Source organism: Lagopus muta, chromosome 4 (genome assembly GCF_023343835.1).
Source record: "Lagopus muta isolate bLagMut1 chromosome 4, bLagMut1 primary, whole genome shotgun sequence".
NCBI classification, from domain to species: Eukaryota; Metazoa; Chordata; class Aves; order Galliformes; family Phasianidae; genus Lagopus; species Lagopus muta.
In genome coordinates this window covers 9,577,016-9,599,542 of record NC_064436.1, presented here as the reverse complement: position 1 = coordinate 9,599,542, position 22,527 = coordinate 9,577,016, and the positions used below count along the sequence as shown (strand labels likewise).

Genomic DNA, 22,527 nt, shown 5'->3' with positions numbered 1-22,527 from the left:
ACGGAAAGGTTCATTTTGTCAATTCCTTTTATTTTCGCTCTATTTTAGACAGAGAAACGCAAAGTTGTGCAAGGTCTGCCTCATTTGTACATACGTTCATTTACTCCTGGATAACAAAATAGGGAGCGCTTACTCCTTCACCTCAATTTTTTCTCCTTTAAATTGATCAATGTGCAGCAAGGTTATATTTCAAATGCAAGAACAACCTTCCAGAAAAATAAATAAACGAACAAATAAATAAATAAAGGGATGAGATTAAGCGCTAGCATCACCACTGTGGAGCTGATGTCTTCAAAGCTGTATTGATTCCACCTGCATCTAACTATCTATAAGGCAAGCATTTAGTCAGTGAGAGTCCTGAAGGTCTTTATAGGCCTGGGAGAGAAACTGCCCCTTCCTGGAAGTAGAGTAAACGCCTCTGGTGCCTGCTTTCTGCTCCCCCAGAGCATTTCTCTCTTTGTCTCTGTAGTCTTGCTGCTTTTCATGCTGGCATCTTCTGATGCATCTCAGTTTGCAGCTGTTGGAGTATGACAGGTTTTCTCATTGCTCCCTCTGGAGGAGCCTGCTGTTTCTTGTTGACCACAGAGGGTAGTCCGTAGAGGTAAGGTAAGCTGTGCATGTGCCTGCAAGACAGCTGCTGTTAGTGACTCAGAACCACTCTTCAAAAGGTGTCTTCATGCCTGTCTCTGGGATAGAGTCTGCTTGTTATGGATTTTATACTTAAGGAGCAGGAGAAAAGGAAGCTTTTCCCCTTTCTCGCAGATAACCTCAGAACCGAAATGTTGACTGTTCAGTCATCTGTCAAACTGATGGGAGATGCAGTTCAGGTCTCCCTTCTTAGGCTCTGCGTTGTCGCTGGAGATACCCTCTGTTCCCTCTCCTAAGCCTGCTCCCCTCCACCTGCAGCCCTCATGTGGGTGTTGCAGCAGGAAAGGCCACAAGGTCACCAAGAGGAATGCCTTGAAGAGGATTTTGCTCCATATGCTTTCTCTCAGGTACCATTCAGAGCAATGTAGTTCAGCAAATAACGCAGTGGTCGGCTTTTTGAAACAAATGAGCACTTGAAAGAGAAAACTAGTGTTTTGCACAGGAGAAAAGCAGCCTCAAAAACACGCAATCAGTGAGGATAAGAGGAAAACCTACTGCTTGTATAGAAGAAGAATGCTTCACAGCCCTAATCCATTACTAAAGGTTCCCATTCATCCTTGGCAATGAGATCAATTTGTGCTGAAAATTTAGTTCTGTATGTGTGAATTGGAAGCGATCTTATTAGTGTTTTACTGCATCAGGCCTGATAAACTCCCCAATCCATTTCAGTTAAGTTTCTATTGATCCACTTAAGAGATCAATTTAGCTTTGATTATTTTTTGAGGTGGGAGGTGGAATGGGGGATTTCATTTGTCTCAGATTGAAGTTATGGAAGAAAAAAAAAGGTAATTTAGCAACGGTAGTGTGTATGCACATGCGTGCACACACTCTCTCATGTCCACCCCCATGAAAAGGTTTATGCAGCAGAGCTGCCTGCATGATGCTTTGAATTTGCACACTTGACTCTTTATAGTTCCTGATACTGCAGTTGAATTAGAGACTCCAGTGGCTGAACTGAATAGTCAATGGGTAACAGAGCCTTTTTGAAGTTCAGCTTGAAGTCAGCTTGCAGGATAGGTAGGATAGGATTCTTGTCTCTGGAAAGAAGCTGGGAGTGGCTGAAGAAGACTGACAGGTGATATATGAACCCTAGGTGAAAGCTAGCTGCAAATGCAGTCATTTCTATCAGGAAGGAGGGTCCTTTCTTCTTGCTCTGTAAATTTTTATTGGGTATGTTAGGGTATGCCCATCAGTGGAGGAAAACAGGGAGAGCAAGACAGTGAGAAAAGCTCTTTTCTGCAAGATATCCATTGGTGGTTTTAGAGCCGCCTTATACTAATGACAGAGGGATGGCCCCTGAAGGTGTGGAATAGAGAACAGATTGGGGCCCACTGGATGGATCACAGGGTAAATGTTCCTTGCTTCTCATCAGTGTGTGCCTCTCACTGCCACCAACCAGGAGGAAGAAAAAAATCTTGTGACGTGCATATGTAGATACCCAAAACTACGCTGATGGCAAATCTGAGAAAAATTTGAGTAGTGCAATGGCAACTAGGCAGTGCTGCAATTCTTGTGTCAAGTGCATGATGTCGATGTCATTGAGCAATCAGAAAAAGAGGGGAGAGACAGGCTGTAAGAAGGATCTCTCTGAGTCATCATTATCAGTAGAGAAGTCATAGTCTAGCTAAATTGAAATATATAAACGTAAACTCAACCTAAATTTTCCAAAGCGGTTTTTCTATGGTACCGCACTGTGTCTTTCCTATTACTGTTGACTTTCCGTAATCAGATGAAATTATTAACACAAGGCTAACAAATTCATACTATCAAACTGACGGTGTCCCATTCATCTAAAAGTAACTCAGGACAATAAACTGGAGAGAGAGAGAGAGAGGAGGAAAAAAAACAAGCAACCAACACCACCCCAACACCTGAAGTGAGAGATGCAAGGGCTGTTTGGAAAGCAATGCCTCCTATGTTATTATGTTGGCTCATTACATCAGAGGTGAATGTTGATGATATGGTGGTAGAGGTTGAACCTTCCTGCCAATATTTTGTTAAATTTTATTGCCATGTGACAGATGGTAGCAGAGGAGCAGTCTGACAAAATGGCATCTGACATGGAGTTAGGGTATGAAGCAAAGGTGTGTCCTTGGATTCCTCCATGTGGAAAAAAATTACACTCATTGGCGCTTGCTGAATGCTCTGAGAGACCAAAAAGTGGATGTGAGCACAGTGAGGTGGTGGCTGGTGCATTTCAGCATTGGCTACAGTGACGTGAAAGACAAGTCATGCTCTGGACAGCCGTGCACAGCTGTCACACCATGAAACCAAGAGCATTTCAATATGCTCACAGAAGTGGCAAATGTGAGTCAACACGTGTGACTTTTGAAAAGTTTCTAGGAGACTCATGAGGTCAAGACATTCCCTGTGCTCAGCTTTCAACATTTTTGTGGATGGAAATATCCTGACTGCAATAAGGTTGGGCTACTACTATCATCCAGAGGTTCTTCCCAGAATATTTATTCGGATTTGCTGTTAAACGTGGAATAGGCAAATGGAATCCCCAGCTGTGTAGTTGGCTCCTCGATAGCAAAGTGTTAAAGCCACACTTAAAAAGTATGCACTGAAGTTCTTTTTTGAGTGTGAAGTTAAGTATAGAATATTGTACAGAGCAAGAGCCGAGCAGAAAGCACGGTGTCTTCTGTACAGGAAGCCACAATTTATCTCTCTTGTGTGTAATGTTTCTTCTGGGGGCAGAACTTGTGTTTAGCATAAGTGACAAACCATGTTAATAACAACACACAAAAAAATGTTTCTGTCATGTCTTGCACTGCTGCCACACTTAAATCTTGCAAAACTGGCTTCTTGTTTATCCAGAAAAGGATGCATTGGGGGATGTAAGTACAGATGAGGAAAGGGAAGAAAGAATCATATAAGAAACACTATACAAAGGTAAGTCACACAGCTGTTATGAAAGAAGAGCTCTCTTGCTGGTATGTCAAATCAAAAAGTGGGAAAAAAAAATCAATGGAATCAATCCTAGAAGCCATCTGGTCCCTTTATGGGGGAAATTAGAATATAAATGCAACTATCTCCCTGAACCTTTCATCTCTGGGATAGGTGGAATTTCAAGCCAGGATATCCTCCATTACTCATCTTATTAGTCATCTTGATATTGTTATTGGTATTGCTAGGCTAGATGCTTGCATCCCAGATTTTAACCTACTCATGGTGAACAGGGAGTGGAATTAATCAGCTCTCTAAGGGCTGGCTGTCCCTCTGTGAAATGTCATCAAAAATCTGAGTATATATTATGAGAAGGGGAAGGATGTTGTCCTGGAAGGTTTCTTTCAAGGTCAGAGCATGTTATAAAAAGGGCTCAGAATGGGACACTATCATAGTTTTATATGAAATACTTTACCATTTCAAATGGCAGAGGGAGGGATTCAGTTCTGGATTGGAATTAGCCAGTTTTCTTTCCTTATACTTCTTTCTGTTGCTTCATATTTTGCTTCCTTTCTCTGTAGGAATTTTAGATTTGCAGTCTAGAATAACAGGAAAAAATTGGGCTGGCAGAGATTATTAGAGTTGGATTATCTAAGCAGGGCAAATTCTGTGCTGGGCTCAGTTGCTCAGGGGCATGCCCAGTGGAGTTCTGAGTGCCTTTAAGAACAGCAACTGAACAGACTTCTGGAGAGCATGCTCTAGTGTTAGAACATCCTTGAGATGAAATAGTTTTTTTGTTACAGCTCTTAGCCACTTCTGATTTCACTCTTGTTCCTGCAGGAAGCATCTGGTCTTGTCCTTAAAACCACTCACTGGACAGTTGAAGATTTAAGCCTTTTCCATGCCGTGCAGTGCCTTAGCCTGTTCTATCAGATAAGTGCTCCAGATCCTCAGCTGGCTTTGTAGCCCTTCAAGGGATTCTTTCAAGTATGTCCATATTCTGCTGGTAGTGGGAAGCCTAAAACTGAGCACAGTACCCAGCACACAGAAGTGCTGCAAAGACTTCATTGACTTGCTGTCTTCAGTTTTGCATATACAGCCCAGTCTGCGGTTAGTGGTCATCACCACAACTGCATGAATGTTCCTCGTGGTTGTAAGGCAAGTAAATATTTTACACATAAATGGAATTGGTATTACACGAGAGGAACAAACTTGATGCTGAACAAATGAATGTTTGCCATTACAACATCCTAATTTCAGTTGGACACAATTGTCTGAAGCTTTAAATTTTGGCTGATACACTGTGGTAGTCATAAATATTAACTGTGGACTTCCAACTTGCTACAGACTTCTATAGTTAAGACAATTTCTGGAGGTGAGGCCCAGAATATGTTTAAAATGTGAAATAGAGGGGCATTTACAACCCTTGAGCAGTGCATTTGGGCTTAGTCCTTCATTATATTTACAGACAGAACAAAGATAACTTCTTTCCATTAACATGGATCCAAGATTCATCATTACCATCCACCATTTCAGATATTTTAGGTGAAACTCAGTATGTATTTTCTGCAATATGTGTTTCAACTCTTTTTTTCTTGAAAGATACCACAATGTCTCCTCTAAGGTGCTACTGCACTTTCTTCTGCAGTATATATGTTCACAAGCAAAGGTAACTTTAGCTTCACATCACGCTTTACGGTATTTTTCTGTCATGGCAAATAATGCTACAAATGACATTTTTAGGAAGAGAAAGCAATGCGAAGGAAGGTCAGGATACATTTAACATTTTCTCAAATATATTAGAAATGCAGGATTGATCTGATCGCTATCAAAGGCAACTGTTCTATTGATATCTAGGTTAGAAGGGCTTACAAAACATCTATGCCACTTGTCCCCAGCCTCACAGGTCACTAATCACTCTAATAGAGACAATAATCAATGTGAGATTTGAAGTAAGCGAATCAAAGACAAAAACAATCAATCACAGCAAGAGGCACAAGAGAGAGCGGAAACAAAAATAGAGAAAGACTGAAGTTAGGCCATAAGTATGTGTATTGACATATACACCAATGTCCCACATCTGCAAACCCAGCACAGTGTTTTGTTAGGTTAAGCTCAGTCCATGTGAACCTGAGAATCACGATATACTCCAAATAATAGGAGCTAAAACTCCCTTCTTTTTGTCCTTTCCAATTCAGCAGGCCATCACGTCTGACATGAGATATGGCTTGTGTGTTCATACAGAGAGTGCATCTTTACATGGAGTTTACAGAATGCCAGGGGAAAACAAGCCTCTCCCTTTGTGGGACATCATACCATGCCTGGCAGACAAATATGCCTTGCAAGTAACAGGATTAAAATAGCAGCAATAGCAATCCAGGCCTCTATCAACTGCAGGATACCACTCAAATGAAATCTTGATTTTAGAGTTTGGCATGTAGATATTATCTTTTTGTTTTGTTTTGTTTTGTTTTCAAAAAAGGGAAAAAAAATAAGGTAGATGCTGCTGCTGATGAAATATCTAAGGCTATTGGATATTAAAATGGTAAGATAACTTAGCTTCATTCTTAAATATGGCTATCAACACCCTGCCACTCCCAGCTCAAAGGTACATCTTCATATCTCCTAAGTTTTTGAATTGTTTATATGTGTTTTTTTTCTGGCAAGAACACAATTAAGTGTATATGAAGGAATGGTGAGTTGTTTTTATGAGCAATTGTTGCCCAGGAGCATTAATTTACCCCCAAGCTCTACTATAATGACCAAATCCAACTCTGAAATTAGAGAAATGCAGCTCTTAAACTTTTGGTGTTCCCAAGGAAGAAAACGTATGGATTTCATCACTTGTTGAAATTTATGGCATTGAAATAAAGAGCTCGCTAAAGGCTAACTCAGCCAAATGTATTCAGAGCATGGGCAGAAGAGTGCCTAAGTTATTTTTGAGGGGGAGAGCATGTCACCTAAATTAATACGAAAAAATTGCCTCATAAGTCATCTCCACAGTTGCGCTGCACTACACTGGTGAGAAGACCAGAGTTCAGTGCTGTACTCATTTTGCAGATGTAGCACTGATTCATCTGTTTTGGATCTTCAAGTCGTTTCACACAGGCCAGATGTAATGAGACTCAGATTAAGAAGAGGAGCAGGCTAGCTAGACCATTAAACTCACCATTAAATCTAGCAAACCCTTCAAGAAGCCTAAGTCATGTTCTAATATGCTATGTGCTATTGCTGATGACTCCAGTGGGGAAAAAAAAAGTGAAATGAACTCCATGTTACTAAAAGGAGTATTAGAAACAGAAAAGTGGGCAACTCTGCATAGCTATTTGTATGTGTCTAATCACTGTTTTTCCTGAACCTGCAGAGCAACCAAACCAAATATATTTTAAAGCATGTGCTTACTATGAGTGTCAAGTTTTGTAGACCCGCATTTCAAACTTATGATGACTGGACAAGTCACCATCAGGGAAGGCAGCTAGTGGGAAACAGATTTCTTTTTAAATTCTGGAGATATCCAGGAGGCTTGGATATTTTTATTAGTATTTTAGGGAAAAGAAGAGCTACGTGTGAAGAACTTCAATAGATGAAAAAACTAGGGAAAAAGATTCCTTGAGAAATGCATGGAGGCCTCACCTGCTGCATCCTGCAGTCTGGATTTATTCCTGGGCTCTGAACTGTGGGGTAATGTTGGCTTCTCAAAGGCAGGCATGCTTCTAGGACAAAACCTGGGCTCCTAAAACTTGTTCCACCTGGTTGAAAATCAGGCATATTTCTTAGTGTCCCTCTCCCTGAAATCAACATTGAACAGTTTGTATTTGAGGAATGTGGTGCCTTTCAATGACAGCCTGTTTGGCTTGAAATTTTCTGGCTCTTTGTGTTTGGGAATTCTCTTGGACAACTGCTGGCGTTTACGAAGGCACTTCTCTTGCATGGCTTTTTTTCCAGAAAGGCACTGCCTTGCTTCATTTTGCTGCTAATGATGGCATAGCAGAAACACATATCAATCTGCTCATTAGAGAGCTGGAGAAACAGACTGAACAAAATAGCCTAATAACGATAGTGAAAATGTAAACTTGACAGGGTTTAGAAGGTAGCTAAACGTAGTCAGGCACAAGGAACTGTGAGAAGCGTAATGTAATCATACGTTCATGCTTTTATTGAGCACGGAACTTATTTGAGAAGGAAGAGTGAAGGATGCTTCACTTATGTAGTATTGCTTGTAAGGAGACAGCTGATTCCTCAAGTAGATTGCTTGATGAAGGATTGATAGTTTTTTCTTCAATTCTGTTTTTGTTTTTATTTTTATTTTCTTTTCAAATAGAAACTCTTTCTGTTACAAATTATAACTTTTCTGAGCAGATGTTTCACTTTTTCTGATAGTTATCCAAGGGTTTTGGTGCACTGTGATAACACTCTGAAAACTAACAAAATGCCCTTTAGCTCCCAACATATCTATTTTGAAATTCCTTGCTTGCACTGTTTGTATACTAACTGCGACACTGCCAGAAGAGTATCGAGATGTTGATGACACACTCCCACAAAAGGAAATCATATAACCCAGGATATTGAGCACAGCTCTGAAAATGACAGAAGTGTACCAGAGAAAGCAACAAGCTCTGGCACTCTTTTAGAAACGGCTGGCTTTTGAGACAACTTTACTCAAAGGACTGAGCTGCCATGAGACCAGGAAAAGCAGAGCTACGATTCAAAGAAAAGAAAACATCTCTACAGCATCTCCAAAAAATGGAACTAATCCCAGTGCAGCGTGTGCTACTTTGTTGGCTAGGCTCACAACAAGAGCTTGAAGATGATACTTACATACTGTAAGGAGTGCAGGGAAAGGCAAAATGTGTGTGTGGATGGGGAGAGGTGGGGTAAAGTTAATTTATGTATGAAATAGGTTTAGAAAATGCAATACCTCAAGGCCTTGAAAGGTGATAGAAGGGGGTCTAATTGCATTGCATAGTCCATAAGGAGGCCTACATAGCAGAATGTGCTCACATTTGAAGGAAATGGATAAATAATCCATAGACCTCTTCTGAAAGGAAGGAATGAAAAGTTCAGAGTACCCATTAAATCCCTAGCATTTTCCTCAGAAGGCCTTTGATGACGTAAAAGCAGGCTAACAAATGAACTCATTTTGCCAAGAAATAGATTTATGTATACACACACAGATGTATATAATGGACTGGATGTGTTTGACGAGTAGAGATGAAATACGTTTATTAATCTATCATAAATAATGCACAAATATGTGGTTTCCCTCCCACTTTGTATTTAGATTTCTTTCACTGATGGAGTCAGTCTTTCTGAACAAAGGCTGAGTCAAGTGTAAAGGCCGTGGGGCTGGAGGATGTTTTGTTACCTGCTTTTTTGTTGTTGTTTACCAAAAAGGAAAATTAAAAATCAAAGGTCCATAAACAAATGCATGGCTAACATGCTGCATGGAGGAACAGAACAGAGCCAAGACGGCCCCTGGCAGTGGGCTCACATCATTGCAAACTACAAATTGTCTACAAAGTTGTAGACAAATTGCTATTGTAATCATGAATAGCTGCAACAATGACAGATATGCTTCTGGAAGAGATGACAACAGTTGCTGCAGGCAAAACACAGTTAGGATTTTTTTCTCTGTAAAACTCCCCTGACTCTGCACCCACTTGTATGCATGCGTGTGTATCCCCCATAAAGCAGCTGTGCCCAGATGACCCGTGGTATGGCGCGTTTGAAGCACACCTCCTTCTGTAGCCAGAGAGGAGGTGACTGCACTTGACTTAGCATTTCCCTACATTTGCTTTCTGTCTTGAAACGCCTTTTGAGTCCAAACAAGGTGAATGTGCATACTGCAGCAGTGACAACCCTCACGAGGATGAAAAAGGTTGTACAGAGATGCTTCTACTAGAAGATTTGTTCCAGAATTACAAGGTGATTTATTTAGACCTATGGAAAATGCGGGCACGTTGAAGTATCTTGAATCTACAGAATTTTCTGTGCTAACAGGCAATCTATTTTTTTCTCTTTAAGAGGCTCAATCGGGAGCAGTTGGAATGACCTTGTCAGAACAAGTCGCTCTTAGACATCTTGAGAAATGCACAGAACAGGCTGCTAACTAGCGCACTTTATTAGGTAGTGTACCTAAGTTTGGAAAGCTCAGAATTAGTTACTGGATCATGGAGGATTGCTCTCCTGTGCTTCCTGATTATGTATGTAACAGAGGCAGGCGTTATAGCGCCAGCAAATTAATTTTCCAGCACAGTCCCTTAAATGTTGCTTTAAAGTATGTATCAAAAGGAACCACATATCCTCTGCTGCTGATGTCCCCTTGCACTGAATTGCTTCTGTTTCTCACAGCTGTCGCTGCCAAACGTGTCCACGCAGAACAAAGAGCAGACATGTGCCTGGCTGGCAGGCCATTGGCAGCACTTAAATTGTGTCACAAGTGCTGAGCATCAGGTGAATTGCAGCCAGGTCAGGTTTGTGTGGCAAAACACAAGCCAGTCTTTTAGGAGACGTGTAATACTTTTTCTGATTTAATCTCAGTCATTGTGCTAATCAGCAGTGACTGGCAATGCGATGATTATTACTCTGAGTAACAAAAAAGAGGGACAAGTTTTTCCTCTGACAATGCAATTACATGTGTGTATGGGAACTGCTGAGTCAGGGCCTGAATCTCTGATTGATCACCTGAGGCGAGCACTGAGTCAGCCAGAGGAGCACAGCTAAAGGCAATTCACCTGTGCTGCCCAAAGGGGTGGAGCCTGGCTGCACCCCTCCTAGACCTATTTAAGAGCTGACTGGAAGGGAGGAAGGTTTTTTTCTGGAGATCTGCTCTGCTGGTGTTTTATGAGAGAGCCCAGGATAGGGGTAAGCCTTCTGTTTATTCTCTTCTGTTATCACAGTCTGCTTTGCCTAACTCTCTGGTTTATTTTGTGATTATAACATCCTAATATTCTTTGATTCTACACTTGTGCTTTACTTCTGACTAGGTTTTCCTGGATGTGATAACCATCACTGTTCAGATCTGAAATCTTCAGGTACTGCCGTTATGGAAAAGTTTGAATTCTCAGAGGTGCCTGAGCAATCATAGGGGAAGAGCACAACAAAACCAATGCTTTTTGGGGAGTGCATTCTTAACGCCAACTTCATGCTCTTCTGTTTGCTCTCTTCACAGTAGAGATCTACACTCTTGGGCAGAAAATTGGCAAGGGAAAGGACAGCAAGATACCTGGAACTGAACTGATAAGAATATCTACTCTTCGTGGTAAGACTCAAGCCACTGTGGGAGGGCTTTCTGTATCCAGTGCCCCTGGCTGCACTTAAAGAGCCCAAAGAGGATGGCAACTCAGTCCTGGTGAGCAAACAAAGAATGGGCTTTGTGAGGTGTGTTGGAAGGCTTAGGTTGCTCCCGTGTGAACAAGCTATTGGTATGAGGATGCTCCTGGGACCTATGAGGGGTATAAAGAGGAACAGAGAGTATGTCTGCCAGGATGTAACCTCGTATCTACTGTTGCCCTCATTCTATAGGCAGCCATGTTCTCCTGTCTGTCTTCTGCCTTTAATTCCCTGTTGGGTCCCTGAGACAGAACACACTTCCTCTCTCTAACATTTTTGTAAGGTAGCATAGTTGAAAGTTTGTGTGTAGGAACTGCTGAGCCGAGGCCTGAACCACTGGTTGATCTCCAGGTGAAAGGACTGGGTCAGCCCTGGGAGCACAGGTGAAGGTAATTTAGCTGTGTGGCCAGAAGAGTGGAGCCTGGCTGCACCTCTCTTAAGCCCCATTTAAGGGCTGGAGAAGGATCTGTGGTTTGAGATTCCTTCCTGTTGGAGTTTTTCCCTGTGAGTCTAGATCTTCAGAAACAGATGAGCATTCCTTTCTTGTTTGTATTTTGCTATTCTATTCCTGTATTGCCTTTCCACTGTGGTAATCTTTCTGACTGTAACAGCTGGAAATCCAAATAACACAGTACTAGGAAATCATTTAATTCAATGTGTTTCAAAGACACTCACTTTGCTGTAAAGTTTTGTCAGTCAGTCACATGATGCATAAAAATGCACAGAATATTTAATTTTAATTCAGTAGCAGTCATTTTGGCTTGAGGTAGGCTGCATGCTCTCTAATGAAAAAATAATTTAGAGGCATTAATTGTAAGAAAGAGAGAAGCTTTTTGCTTCAAAGAGCCCATCAGCAAGCTGTCTTTCCTGTTTTATCAGTAAGCAAAGCTGAGAGCAAATAACAGATGGGTACATCCCCTAGCGCCAGCAATGAATGTTGATGAAATATAGCACAATCTCCCTCCAGTGTGCTATGTTTTTTAACAGTAGTACTAGGTGTGGGGCAGGATGAATAACTAGCTCAGATCAAAGATCTTTTTTCTCCCACTGAGAACATGGCAGCAATTGGCATTTGGGCAACGACTGCATTATTTTGGTGTTGTTGTGGAACAAGTGACAAACAGCTTCAGCAGACAGGTGGAACGGATTTTATGGAGTGAGAGGAGCATGAAGAAAGTTTATAGGTCTGGGTTCAAAATCCCAGAAGACAAAATTTCAGTTTTCTTACAGCTATGTGAGCAGTCAAACAAGCCTACTCAAGGCACAGGAAACTCAGACTAGATTACCAAGCAGGTTGTGCACTGTGATAGCAAACCTCATAGCCCAGGTATGAAACAGAAAGAGAGGCAGTTGGCATCACTCGGTGAGCCTGTGGGTGGTTTGAGTACCAGAAGGAGCATAGCTGTTAGACAACAAACCTCCAGGCAAACACTGGCTGGTTCTCTATGGGTCATGTGTTGACATAGCATTTCTGATACCCACGCTGACCTGCACACCTTGCAGGACTAAGGCTGGGGTGTGTGAAAACCTTGAGATGGGAGCTGTTTATCCTGGTAAGCGGAGAGGAACAGAAGAGTTTAGAGGCCTTGTTTAAAAATGAGGGAGGGAAAGGCCGGAGCATATTTAGGGTTTGCAGCTGTGAAAGCTGGCTAGGAGATACAGGCTGAGGCTGGTTACCACCTTCCCACTCCAAACTAGCAAGCAAACAACAAAATATAATGAATACTGGAGAGGCCACCAGCATAGCTCTGAAGGCTTGAGGGGATTTCAGTTTCCCTCAGCCTTTCTGAACAATGTAAAAAAGAGATTATTTCTCCTGGAGCGTAGGACTGAAGTTGCCTGTTGATTTAATTTTGAATCCATTTTTGCAAGTCAAGCCATTTCAACAGGGGAAATTCAGTATACCTCTAGGTGACATGGAAGTGCCTGCCTGTGAGCTCTGCATGGGATTGGCCATGGCACAAACATTAAGTAGGTCTGTGGGGGTTCAGCTGGGACTAGATCAGTGCAGTACCAACAGGCAGACTGAAGCTGAGTATTTGCAGCATCTAAATCTACAGTCGAGGCACTGACAGTGCTGGAGAGCTGTCTCTGCATATCTCTTTCTTACTTTCCAGTTACAATGGTTACAACTGTTATGCATGCATTTGCTGTCTGTAAGTTTATGCTCAACTACTCAGCTATTATTCTAGCTGTACTTGATAGAAAATGCCAGAGGGCCAGATGGTTAAATAGTGTAAATTAACCAATTTCACTGATGTAAACTGATTTTCATAAGCAGAGATTCTGGGCCCCTTGAGTTTATATGTCTGTATTCATACACCTGGCTTTGTTCAATAAAAAAGCAGTGCTGTGTATTTGCAAACCAGCAGAAACTTACAAATCGCATTTGTTACTCAATTGCGATAGTTCAGATTTTGACTGTGAAACAGCTCTGAAACCATGGGACTTACTCTGGCCTGCTATGTGAGTCATCTTACAGCTTACTGGTGTAAGCTAGGCTTTGCTTGTTTTATGCTATCAGAGCTTCCTAAAGACTTCACATGACTGGGCACAGCTATGTTAGGTTCAATGTGAGCTGAGTTTTACTTGATTTACAACGTGGACTAGGAAATCTGAAAATTAGGAGCTTGAGTAGAGGTGATGTGAACAGCGTTTAAACTCGAGTTTGGGTAGAAATTCAATAGGGTCAGATCCCCCTTGTAGCTGGGAGCAGTAAAATTCAGAGGTATTACAGCCAGTCAGATTAGAGTTGAAGGAAATTTTTACATCATACTGTGAAATAAAAACACAAGTTTTTTAACACTCTTGAAATGGAAGAATGAAGAACGTTCTACGAAGCTCATGCACACAGAAATGTAATCAGGATGATGTATTTCTATGAGTGAGACTGTGGCATGTTTTGAAGCACAGTGCTATAAGACAGAGATGTGAAAGAAAGCAAAATGCCAAAAAGCCGAAAACCAATGCAAGTATCAGTATCAAAAGATGTAAATTTAAGTTGCATTCACAATTCTGGCCTGAAAATACTACTACAGGAGATGAACATGAAATGTTTGAGTGACAATAATCAAAATATGTACAAAAAAAATTAAAAGATACGGTGAATCTGATCAGCAGATATATATTAAAAATACTTGGCCTATTTTTACAATGTGTTTTACACTTCCATTGTTCAATGCATACCAGAACAGCTGTAATACTGCTGTAAATATGTAGAACTGGATTCCTTTGAGTATTTCATCCAGCCAGGGGGAAATCCTTCCCAATTCATTTTAACAGCTTTTTGGTTTACTCCAGATTTTTTTGTCTGTTCAAACGATTCTTCACTTCTCAGGAGGGCATGCCATGAAGAAACCTGGATTAAATAAATATATCTAACGAGGAAAGAATAAAATCCGAGGTTACTGTACTACATAAATGAATACTATACCGCTGTTCGTAGGAGTTATTTGTATCCATTACACATAAAGAACCAACTGAGAAAAAACGGTGATAAAACACAGGAGGCATTATGGGGTTCTGATGGTAAAAAAGAGAAAAGCATGAGCAGTTTACGATATCTTCGGACTCCCAAGGCACACATACACCTGCATCATATTTTCTTGTTTCAATGCTTGCATTATACTGCACCACTGTGAGAAGCAACATAATTTTCCTGCGTTTATGGGGTATAGTGGCCAGTTTAGAGACAGGCTTCTGAGGATGAAGGTCCCCATCAGTGCAATATTGTGCATGTTTTGCCCATAAAATGTCTTCTCCCTGAGTGCTGCATCCTGGTGTTGTGTGGCACTGGGGAGCCTGAAGATATTTCTTATGGAATAGCTGCGCTCTGAAGTTTAGGAGAACTTCAGGGGGAATAAAGGAACTCTGTATTGTGTTTGAATTCAGTTTGGACGCCGATAAGAAGAGTTCACGTTGTTTGCATTTGCAGTGGCAGTGTTTCGGAATGTTAGGGACAGCTGCAGCACTAAGAATTACTGGGTTCTCAGTTCATAGGCTGAGGGCAGTTTCCCACAGACCCGGAGCGCGGGCCCTCCTTTGCTATCAGTAGATGGCAGAGCGCTGACTTCCCGCAGTCCTGTCTTGCTTTTTCCTGAGGGAGAGAGCACTTCCTTTCAATTTTTGCCATTCGGCTTCCTACGGATGCCCAAGCACCAGGACGCGGCTAAGCCACGGCCCATTCCTTGTGCGGTTTCGGCGTAACGGGAGGCTCGTTACACGCATTTTTGGGGGGCTGATCCGCGCCGCTCCCCCTCAGCCGGCGCTCCGTTCCCGCTCCGCCCCACGCGGTGGCAGCAGCGGCACGAGGCGGGCGCGGCAGGGGGGAGTGCTGCAAAATGGCGCCGCGCCCCTCTCGGAGAGCGGGGCTGGGTGTTCCGCTTTGCTCTGCCAGCTCGACTGGGGAAAGCGGGGGGAGCAACTGCTAGGAGGTGAAACTGAAGGCTATCGAGAGAAATGTGAGTTCAGAGCAGTTCCCCCTGTTCCGGCAGTTCACAGATACCTTGTGTAAGCAATAATTAAGGTAGATGGTGATGTCTCCTAGAGGAGGCTCACTAGTGTCCAAGAGTGAGTTTTCTTTTAGCAGTTACATCCTGTGACACGTGTTCCCTCTCATTCTAGTGCTGGTTTTAAAATGCATTGCTGGGTTAGATATGTCATTGGGCAGGAAAACCTGGCCCCTGTTCCGTATTTGCTTTATAAGCGCAACTATTCCAAATTAGCGTTCTTTCACCATGCACAATTTAAAAGTTGAGGCATCCTGACCTCAGGTATAACACAACAGTAGGAAAAGGAGAGGGGTTGAAGCTTCCTGTGTGTTGAGCAGCAGCTGCTCGGTGCTCAGAGGGGCAGGCAGGGCTTTTGTTTGTGGCCGGATGAGAAGAGACTGTAATGCAACAAAGATTCGTGAGGGAGAAAGGAGGGCTGCTTGCGTGCTCAGTTTATGTGTTGTGCCGAGACTGGTGAATGAGATATGGGTCACTGTGTGTTTTCCAGTTGTGCCACACTCAAGTATTTCAAATTGCAGGATCTTCTTGTTTCCGAATATACTCTTAAGATATCTGGGAAATGACATAAGGACTAACAGCGAGTGTGTGTTAAAAACCCAGATACATTGCTCAAAAGGCAAATTAAGGCATTATCTCAGCCGTGCTCACAATATGCAATTGCGTTGCTGTCTTCAATTACATGATCACTTGGACCACATCTTCAGTGCGTATAAATTAATGCAGCTTTATTAAAGTCTGTGTCAGCTTACGCTAACAGAGAATTTGACACCTTTTCTTGAATAGAGCAATTTTCTGCAGAAGTACATTCAATGAGACAGATACTGTTTGCTTGAATTGGAAGGAATGCCACGTATAAAGTATTTTAATGGCTATTTATCCACAGGTGTAGGAATTTACTGAGAGCAGTGCACCAGGAAATGTGTTGTTATATTTCATCATTAAAGACTGATCATTTACTTTGAGACTATATTATCATCCATATGCACAAGGGGCAGATCCCTGGAACCCAATTTTGGCTGGCAACTGCTTAACGGTGCAGCTTCCCCATTCCCTTAATGTGTAATTTTACTGGGCTGCCCTGGAGCCCTTTTTGAATATTATAGCAGCGTTTCTTTCATTTATCTCTAACATGCCAGGATGCAAATACAATACTACTAATGCCTCAGCCTATTTTGTTTTGCATCAGCAGTTAAGGCGAAAGAAGCTAAATCCAATATTTCCAGCCCTCCCCATACAATTACCTTGATTATAAACACATAATGGTTTTTGGATCTCTGTGCCTGTTTGCTGCAGGTTCCCTGTGAGGGTTAAAGGCTGCTATTAAATACTGACCAGTTTTCAATAGCCCAGTAGGCAACAACATGAGACAAAGCTGCCGACTCCGTCCCGACTTCCCTCTGAGAGCACGGTCACACCTGAAGGTTGTGGTTTGGAGTTCCAGCAGCAGATGCTGCAGAGCAGACCCAGGTGAACCCTACATTTGCTTCCATATGCACACTCCTCCTCCACGTCTTGTTTTTGAATCAAAACTTTTGTTGTTGCTGTTTTTTAAACTTCCTGGAGCTTAATTAAGAAATACGACAACTAAGTGAGAGTTGGCATGAACTCTCTTTCTCATCTAGCACATGGGCATAGTAGGGCAATTGTAGTTATTTACATTTGGCATCCAGCTGACTGAACTAACTGCGCAGTATCTATTTTTTTCCCTCTCTCTTGGAGTAGAGAGGCTATTAAATTAAACAGGTTAATGTGGCTGCAGCATTTCACCCCCTGCTATCCCCGCAGCCATAGTAAATCTGCCACCTGTTTATTTCCATAAAAATTCAATTACAGCACCACCAGTTTATTCTTCTTATGTGAGCTGTTAACTTCAGGCAGTATCAGACTCCAAGAAATGCGTGACCTGTTCCTTTCCAAAGCTGTTCTGTCTGAAGCTCCTCCTTAGCTAGAAGCTTTTTTTTCTTTTGCTAAAGCTGTGTCTCAGCCCCGTGCTATTTGAAAACGAGAGAACACGTTTCTGCCATGGCATCTTGCCCTGATGGTGCAAAGGGAGTAGCTGCACGCACACACACACACACAGCTCATCCCAAGCAGTGGGTGTGCACTGCAGGGCACAGTGGAGAAGTGGTTGTAAGACCAAGGCAACAGCAGTCAAAGGAAGTTAGAAAATCAGGCTAACAACTGCTACGGAAAATGAACAAACTTTTAAAATTATGCTTTCATACTCTTCTTTTTTCCAACTTTATCCTCTGAGAGGTACAAAATCAAATGACAATAAGAATAGTGCCTCCCTTTGGAATTTAGGCTGTGATGGGGAAAAAGCCCACAATCCTTGCAGGCTTACGCTTATGGCTCTTGTGCTTGAATCAGATGCAGTCAGGAAACGATGAGTTTGAACATAGGGCATTACCCAGGGCAATGTATTTGCTTTACACAGGAAGGCTTTTCTGCTGGGGCAACCCTTGTGAGCAGGGTGAGCACGTGTTTGGGATTTGGGCTGACTCTGCTTTGCTTGGAGATGTTCATGTGGCTGCGCCAGGAACCATGGGGTGCAGCAGGATGGGGAGGGGAGGAGAAGACGTGAAGCAAAAGCTGTCTAGTAGACTTGTTTCTTGTTATCACTTCATCCTCCCAGGTGTCCCCAAAGGAATGATAACACGTCTCCATTTTATGCAAAGTTTAGAGAGTGCTGGATGAAATATGAGTACGGCTGGTTTTTTTGTTTTGTTTTGTTTTTAGATTTTGTTATCACAAATCCCACCGTTCCTGCAGCTGATGGTTTCAGAAGCTATCACAGCCCTTCTATCCCATATTTCTGGTGGGAAAAATAACTAAGAAATGTTATTATTCCAGCAGTCTAAACTCTGGCAGATGCCTGATTTTTTTCCATTTCATCACTGCTGCTTCCTCTCCCTTCTCCTTCTTTTTCTGTGGTCGAGAACTGTTGCTTCTGCCAAAAGCAACAGTTTTAATGGGGAGCTTGAAGGTCAAAACTCAGAAAGAAACAGCGTGTGACTCAGAAACTGAGTATTTATGCTGTCATCCTTGGTTCTGCTATTGCTTGTTAGCACAGACTTTGTGGAAACTAAGGACGCTTTGATACATGCTGCTTGCTGGGGGAGCATCACACATTAAGGGGGTGAGAACCAGAATGCCCTGACCGCAGAGAAGGGAAAAGCATTTGCTTAGGTTTCAAGGCCAGAGGATAGCATAGCTTCATTTTAAAAGTTGCAGTTGAACTTAACAAGAGACTCGGGGGCTGGATGTCTCCTGCCTCACGTTGTGCTGTGCCCCGGGGCACTGCAAGCAGTCTCCAAGTCTGTGATTTCCCTGTCATCTCCTCAGTGTCAGCATTTGGCAGTGGTACAGGATACTCTGCACTGAACAAGGCAATGAAGACTCGGGCTTGTGGAGCTCCTATGAGAGACTGGACATATTAAACATATGACCATGGGAAAAAAAACAAATGTTTTTCTCAATATCCTGCTGCCAGAAGAATATGGGTTTATAAAAATGTTGTCTGCTGTTGTTTCCTGTTGCATTATTATTCTTGATTTTTACAATTGCAGACCCACTTACCTTGCAGATGTTCTCAGACTTGCTCGCGCAGCATGAAGTGAGCCAATAGGACTCACGCTCATGTGCTGCCTTCTTGTTCTGCCTTCATATTGCCTTGATGGGTGCACCTGTCTGTAAGTGAGGATGTGCTTGATCCTACTTTACATGAAAATGTTAGTTATAAATCAATGGTGTTACATTTGTAAGGGAAATCTGAAGCACAGAGAAATACCAAATCATGCAGTTTTGTTGGCTTGGATGTTCGATAGCAATTAAGACAAAAACTGTACGTACTTTTATGTACTTTCCTGAGGTTGGCATACTTATTACTTACAAAGCATGACACTTACAAAGCACACAAACCAGAGTTTGCATGCCAGCTCAAGGGTTTGCATAGGAACATTCGAGTCAGTATATGCTAGTACAGGAAGGAGTTCTTGATCAAAACAGAAGAGTCTACTCTTTCTGCAAAATATGGGATAGTAATTATATATATATATATATATATATGTATTTTGCTGTACTTGTTGAACAATAAGGGCTCATTTAAAAAGAAAAATCCCAAATCCTCGTGGGTGATCTGACATAGGCTTCTGTAAACTACTGGAAAATTAAAGCTATGTTACTTGTGCTTTACCACAAGCTACATTAGAAAGAATTTCAAGAAAATAATTTGAAAAACATAAGGATAAAACACGACAACTAATCAATAAAGAAATGAATGACCATTTCACCGGGCTAATACATAGCCCAAGGAGCCAGCTTCCCATTTTCTTCTAGAGAAACTCTTTTTCACTGTGAGGAGTGATACAACTTTGCCTTGGCTTTTGGTTTTGTTTGGTTTGTTTTTTTTTTTTTTGTTTTTTTTTTTTGAGTCATTATCCTTTCATGCGGCCCATTCAGTTAAGGAAGGTATTAATGCATTTAGTAGAAATCCAGACTTTCTTATTATTTTTATCATAATTCCAACAGGCAACTGTGTGACAAAGGACACTGGATTCAGATGATCTGAATTTTACAAATTGCCTCTCAGTTGTCCAGAAAAGGGGAATGCTAATTTTTCATGTATAACTTCCTGGAGTAATAGTACTAGATGTTTCAAAATGGAAATATATGTTGCTGTTTATTGATACTAACATTGCTTTGGCTGTCTGTAGGAAGCCTTCCTTCTCATATATTTAGTATTTGCTGTCTGTAGCTTCATAAAAATTTACCTTTAATTTACCTTTTTTTTGAACATATTAGCTTTGAATTAATCTAAACTGAGTGCTTCTTTTTTTTTTTTTTCTTTTTTCTTTTTCTTCTTTTTTTCTTCTTCTTATCAGATAGCCTGGATTTATCTATGCATAATTTATTGTTTTGTGGATAAGCAAGATATGGTGTTCAAGAAAGAAAATAGAATTATGCCAGCTATGTTGTCATCATTCTAAGTACTGGCCTGGTGAATAGGTAACTTCCATCCAGAAAGGAGTGACTAGGACAGCTAGAAGAAAAAACATTGTAGCATCCTCAGCAGGTTTTACACGGGAGGGAAAAAAAATCCAAAATGAGGTTGTTTCTTATCTCCAAGCAGATTATTTGGAAAAGAGGACCGTTTTCTCTCCCTTGACCATTTTTACTAAACAAAGATCGATTTTCCCAAATTAGACAAAGAGAATACAATCAACTGTCTTATCAAACTGGCTTATCAACTGTCCAGGAATAAAGGAAGTCTTGAAACTGTTGCATTGACAAGTCAAGAGCTTAGTAACTTACAATGGTTCACTGATGGTCCTTAACTGTCCGGGCTGCCACAAAGGTGACCCAGTAAACGTACTGAAAGAAGGACGTCTAATTATCTGGGAGCCACCAGACGTCCCAGATAAACTCAGGAAAACCTCCTTGTTGAGGTGTAGCTGATAGGACAAAGAAACTCGATAGGCACAGAACAAAGAAACCGTGGTGATGAAGTGATGACCTCCAAGGAAAATGAAGGTCAGCAACAAGAGTCAGCAACAGGGGCTGAAGACCTGTGCCCATTCATCTAAGTGCACCCCAGACAGTAGTAAAAAGTAACTTACTGGCTACCGAAAACGAGCTTCTCTGCAGGAGAGCCCACAGACAGACCTGACGTTTGCTGGGGATGCCCAGCTGGACTTCTTAACGTGAAATGTCTGTGACATGAGATTTCTACCATTGGTGAGCCCTGCTCCTTGGGGTGCTTTGGAACGTGCCGTTACCAGTAACACCTTACATAAAATATATATGTATAGGCATGCATATATGTAAATGTTCATAAATATGTACTTGCTGCACGGGTTGGAGCCCTGTGGTAACTTGTAACATGTACTTGTTTTACTCTTATAACATATAGTTGCTTTCACAGTGGTAATTTTGTGATACATGGAAGTGTATTTTTGTTCTGCTACTAGTAATTTATTTATTACCTGTAATAAAGAACTCAAGCCAGGGCTCTGTCTAATTGTGCATTATGTGCATTATGGGTTATTGCATATCATCTGCACATTAGCTGAAGTTGTGTTAATCCTCACTGACTGTGGCCCTGACATATCCTCATACACAGAACCCCAAACTCACATGTATTAAAGTTGGAGCTTGAAGGACTTAGTACAAGCATTTTAAAATACAAAGTACATGCATGAGTGAAGGAGCCATACTTTCCTTAACTTCTTTTTTTTCCCTCAGTTTTAATTGCATCTGCTAGCATAGGCTAAAAGAATAGTTGAAATGTTTCCATTAGAAATATGTTTTCATTAGTTGTGTTTACTGATTTGATCCTTTTGAAGTCAATGAATTTTAAAGCAATGAAAGAAAGAATAAAGAGAAGGTGGGATTTCCAAAGAGGTGTTGTCCTCTCTACTTCAAGAGTTATTTTTGTTCACATTAGCTTAAAATTATCTTTTAAAACCAGTTATTTTAACAATCAGAGAAGAAAAAAGAAAGAGAGCATGTACAGCATCAAACAATCCACACTTTCTTTCTGTGAATAACAGATGCCAGTGCTTTTCTTCTTAAAGAGTGAATGTTGTGAATGTACAGGTGAAAGGTTGCTTAGAAGATTGTCCAAACAGAGTATCTCATCCAAACAACTGTGGGATGACTGTCAGCTCTAAAAAATAACCACTGACAGCCACAACCTGGGGTGTTTGCAAGCAACATCAAAGCGGCAATGGCCTGGCAGAGCTTGTCTGTCACTTCACAGAGAGCTAATATGTTCTGAAACTTGTGAGCTTTAAGAGGTAATGACAAAATAGGCAGTCTAGGAGATCAGATCTCCTGTGTGTCTGTTGGGACAATCTTTGGGCTAAGCACTGAGCTTTTGTAAGTTTTTTACCAGAACTTTATGGAGCTGGGAGGACAACCAGTGACACAGAAGACTAGAATTAGCAGTTTTCTGTTTTAAGACTTTGACTTTTGCTATTTGAAAAGCCAGCATGAAACAGATCTCAGAAATTTGGATAGTCTTTGGCAATCTCTTTGCCTTTTATTCTCATGTTTCTTTAAATGTTTTCTATCTGCTGTGAGACTCCTAGCATAATTAAACTAAATGAACGACACCTGTGTGCTCTATAGCAGCAGTGATGAACTC

The 22,527-nt window shown here is 41.5% G+C and overlaps 1 long non-coding RNA gene across 2 annotated transcripts in view; it reads left to right on the top strand.

The window, feature by feature from the left end:
• Nucleotides 1-15,205: 15,205 nt before the first annotated feature.
• The window catches only part of LOC125691954 (uncharacterized), a 221,236-nt gene continuing 213,914 nt past the window's right edge, over nucleotides 15,206-22,527 (top strand). For both annotated transcript variants that reach the window (XR_007376369.1, XR_007376368.1), the window contains exon 1: nucleotides 15,206-15,329. This is a non-coding gene — a long non-coding RNA (uncharacterized LOC125691954). The remainder of the gene's footprint in view (nucleotides 15,330-22,527) is intronic.